Genomic DNA, 5,167 nt, shown 5'->3' with positions numbered 1-5,167 from the left:
CTTTAAGAGAGTATTTGATTCATAAAATCGCAAATTTCGAAAGAAAGTGTGATCCTTAAAAAAATACGATACTCGAGATTTTTTAATATTTTCAGGACATTTCATTTTCAGATTCATTCGTTTAGTTGAGATGAATCCATATATATTAAATTCTAAATAATAACATTAATCTCCTTGGCATATATGATAGTAACTTAAATAATCTAATTTTTAATTAAAAGGGATTATTTAAGACATTTTTAGTCAAAAAATATCTTGAGTAATCCTTATAAAAAATTGAATAGGATTATTTAAGGTGTTTGTTGCCAAAAAATGCCTTGAATAATTTCATTCAATTAAAATGAAGGGATTATTAAAGGTATTTTTGTCTAAAAATGCCTTGAATAATCCTCTCTAATTTTTAAAAAGAATTATTCAAGGTATTTTATGCTAAAAATGCCTTTAATAATCCCCTATCATATTTTTTAGGGATTATTCAATACATTTTTGGCCAAAAAATACTTTGAATAATCCATTAAAACATTTATCGAGAGGGAAAACAAAATTTAATATGAGAATATTGAAGGTGATTGTAGAAAGAAATGCCTCAATTGATAACCAATGAAGGCAGTTTTTCATACAAATTCTTAATCATTTATTTATAAGCGTATCTAAAGAGAGGTCATGTCTTAACACTCTGATCTATGAACATAAAAAAGAATAGTTTTTTAAAAAATAATCATTTAAAGTGTTTCTAACTAAAAACATCTTGAATAACCTCCATTAAATTTTTATTGGGGGTTATTTAAGGTATTTTTTAGGTAAAAACGCCTTGAATAATCTTCAATAAAAAATTGAAGGGGATTATTTAAGATATTTTTGACCAAAAACGCATTGAATAATTTCTTAATAAAAATTGAAAAAGATTATTAAAGGCATCTTTAGCCAAAAATGCTCTGAATAACCCCATTAAATTTTTTGTAAGGGATTAATCAATGCATTTTTTTAAGAAAAAATGCCTTAAATAATCCCAATACAAAATTTGAGGGGATTATTTAAGATGTTTTTGATCAAAAACACCTTGAATAATCACCTCATAAAACTTTAAAGGGATTATTGAAGGTATTTTAGTCTAGAAACACCTTCAATAACCCATTAAATTTTATAAGGAGATTATTCAAAGTATTTTTAGACTTTGGGGATTATTCAAGGCATTTTAATCCAAAAACGCCTTGAATAATCACCTTATAAAATTTGAAGTGGATTATTGAAGGCATTTTTTGTCAGAAACGCTTAGAATAACCTCCATTAAATTTTTTGTTTTGAGGATTATTAAAGGCGTTTCTAGGTAAAAATGCCTCAAATAATTTAAAAAAAATGGCAGGGGATTATTGAAGACATTTTTTTTGTAAAAAACATCTTGAAAAATCACTTATAAAAAATTTAATGAAGGTTATTCAAGGTATTTTTAGCTAAAAATACCTTCAATAATCCACTGATAAAGGTATTTTTGGCCAAAAATGCCAAATGCCTTGAATAATCCCATTCAATTTTTTGTAAGGTATTGTTGAAAGCATTTTTCAAGCCAAATGTCATATATAAACCAAATTTTTTACTAGCATAAAACTATAATTGACTTTCATTTATTTCTAAACATGCTTTTCAAAATGGTAACGGCTATTTCATAATTTTTTAGTTAAGTCAAATTTGAAAATAATGTTACTTTCCCTTCAGAATCCTAGAAAACTACAAGGAGATGTGGGTTTTTTATTTTAAGACTTTGGGTACTATTGGAAATATGTTAGATATTTTTACAATTAGATTACTCTGAACTAAACGTTGGAATCAAATACCCAATAGTAAGATTCCAGGAGAAAATGTGTGGATTTTTTGAAACCAAATGCCCTCTAAGAGTTTGGGGTTTTTTTTTAGGAAGAAGGAGATAAAATGAAATTAAAAAAAAAAAAACTTAAGGTTTTATAGCTTTAAAAAAAAAAAAAGAACTAGACGGGTCAACTAGACTTGTGACCAAGATTTAGCCCGCAACCTGACCTAGGCTCATTCCAAAGCCTACTACCTGACCTGGAGAGAGCCTAACCTACAACCCATCAAATTTAGGGTCTCCTTTAAGCATTGGTCTTGTTTTGTAGGCTAACCCAAAAGCTTCATTTCTAGTATCATCTTTTTAATTTATTTATCTTGTCATGTTGTTACATTTAATTATATTAGTGGTTGTAAAGGTTGGATCATGAAATGCATAAATAAACAAATATGTGAAAAATGATATCTTTTTCATTGATGGTCTTTTTTGAAAAAAATTATTATTACCATAATAATCTAACGAATCATAAAATGGAAACATCTCTAAGGATGAAATATTAAGAAAGTTCGAATAGTAAGTTCTTAAATTTCTAGGTGAGAATATTATTCTAAAACGTTACCAAAGTAATGAAGTGTTTAGAAAAAAAATTTGATACAAAGGTTTTCATAAAAAAGAAAATAAATAAAAATTGAATAATAAAAAGATAAATAAAAATGAATCTTTTTAATAATAACAGATTGTCAATTATGCATGAATATCTTTTGTAGTAATCAATATTTAAAATAATAAATATAATAAAAATTAAAAAATAAAAATATTTGATGATGATATATTAAGGAAGTTCGAGTAGTGATTTTTTAAAAATCTTTATGTGAGAATATTTTTCCTAAAATGTTACTAAAGTAATAGAGTATTTAGAAATATGTTCAATACAAAAAGATTTCATTTACTTATTATTTTTAATTAAAAAATTATAGACACCTAATTTTGTTTGAGATTTTTTTGAGATAAAAACGAGCTTTTGGCTATAAATTGGGCTCGATTGGGAAGCTTCGGGCCCAATAGAAAATTTTTAATTTTAATTTGATTTCTTTACTATTATTATTTAATATTACTTGCTTTAAAAAGCTAAAAAAAAGTCAAAAGGGTTTAAAGTCAAAAAAATTAAAGATAAAAAATAAAGAAAAGGAAATTGGATGATGAAAACATGTGATTTGTGAACCCACAATTCCATCTTGGATTCAAAATTTGAGAATTAATGGTAAATGAGAAAATTAGGGAGAATTAGTTCTCAGAAAATCAAATTAAATCAAATCTGGTTGAATTGATTTGCTTTAAAGTGTAAAAGAGATTCAATCCCTATAAGAATAGGGGACCAAACAATCAAATTAAATCAAATCTGGTTGAATTGAGTTGTTTTAAAGTTTAAAAAAGATTCAATCCCTATAAGAATAGGGGACCAAACATACTAGAAGAAAATAAAAATCAAAAAGGGGGAAAAGCTTAAGATTCAAATCAGTTTTCCAAGTAGGTTTTAGGTTTTTTTTTTTTTTTTTTATGCTAAAATTTCTAGAATTAGGGATAGAGGGCACGGTTAAAATCTTTTGGGTCTCTTTGTTTAGCTAGGAGATATTAGGTTTTGAAATTAGTTTTGATTCTAGAAGATTTTAGTTGGTTCTATTTTTGAAAGGTTTTAATCTTTAGGTTTTGGATTGGTTTTGGGAATATGAGAAGTTTCTAGGAATAGTTGTAATTTTTCTAGGTTTTCCAATTTGAACACTTGGATTTCTAGTTTTTTGTTCATATTTTTAGGTTTTATATGAATTTTTCAATGGAAGTTTAAGTTTTTTGGTTCAATGCATGGTGGCCAAAAGGATTTTAAGGTAGTCGTATTCTAGGTTTACAATTATTTTTGAAAAATTTTAAAGATTCCAATAGCCAATTGAATTTTTTTATATTGAAATCTGGAAAACTGGTTGGTGTTCTTGGTCAATTGAATTTTTTGTTGAATGTCTAGAGAAAAGCCAAAGAAAACTCCAGCTAGAAAGATAAGGGTTTAGGCAGGTCTACAAAAAATACAAAGGACCTTCCCTTTTATACCCATCCAAAATGATGTCATTTTGAAAAAGCTTTAACCAGCGTTCAACCCCTTTGTGACTTGCGTGTCTGCCTGCCTCCGGGCCCAATGCTATTGTAGGTTTTTATTTTTATTTTATTTTCTATTTTTGTTTTTGTTTTTATTTATTTTATTTATTTAGATTTTATATTATTATATTTTACTTATTTTAAAGTGAACAATTTTATTATTTTTTTAAAATTACCTTTATGAATTTTATTTTATTTATTTATTTTATAAAAAAATATTTCTAAAATAAATTCATGAATCCTATCAAACTATTAAAGGATTTTTCCTAAATTTAAATTTTTTATGAATTTTACCAAACTATTGACAATTTTCATAAATTAATTTTTATATAAAAAATTTATTATTAATAAAATATTTTGTTTTGATCCTACCAAACTATTGGAATATTTACATCTTAAATTAAGTTTTACCAAACTATTGAAAGATTTTATACATTTAAAAAAAAATAAATTTACAAGGAAATCTCATCATACTATTGGGATATCTGCATCTAAGTAAATCTTACCAAACCATTGAAAGATTTTACTAATTATTTTTTTGAATAAAAATATATTAATGAACTCAACAACGGAGCCTCTTCAAAATATGACACTAGTTTTCATGAATAATCATGAGGTGATAAAATTATCTTAAATTATTACCAAACTATTAGAGCAAATTTAAGATTAGTTTTCAATAATTCAATTACTAGGTAAAATTATAAGAATATTTCAAGGCTTTGATAATTTAAAATCAAACTGGTACCATTCTTTGGATGGGCATTGTGAGGATACTATAACCTTTTTCATACGTAATTGCACTCTCGAAATCTGGTTTCATGGATTTTAGAGTGTACTATTTAAAGATACCTAAGTCTATCTTAAAAGTTCTCTTTAAATAGGACAAATTCAGTCAGGTGACCAATCGTACTTAAACAAAAAAGGTTGATGATGACTCATAATATTTATGTTTAGTGGTACGTCAACGGATCTATATCTTATGACAGTTGGTGACTCCACTAGAGATATCAAGAGTCAAGTCAGTAAATGATTTCTTGTTAACCAAGCCTAACCTAATAAATTTAAGATTTTTTTCTCTTCCTTGCATTTTATTTATTTGTTTATTTATTCATTTTTATATATGTCATTCATTTGTATATGTATAACATAAACTTTATACCTGAGTTCTATCTTTTAAGAAAGAGTAAAGTACATATGCCTTCGTGAGATTTTATATCTTTG

This window comes from Durio zibethinus, chromosome 5, assembly GCF_047325235.1.
Source record: "Durio zibethinus cultivar Kanyao isolate XHJ-2024 chromosome 5, ASM4732523v1, whole genome shotgun sequence".
NCBI lineage: Eukaryota > Viridiplantae > Streptophyta > Magnoliopsida > Malvales > Malvaceae > Durio > Durio zibethinus.
Note: the sequence above shows the minus strand (reverse complement) of the source record.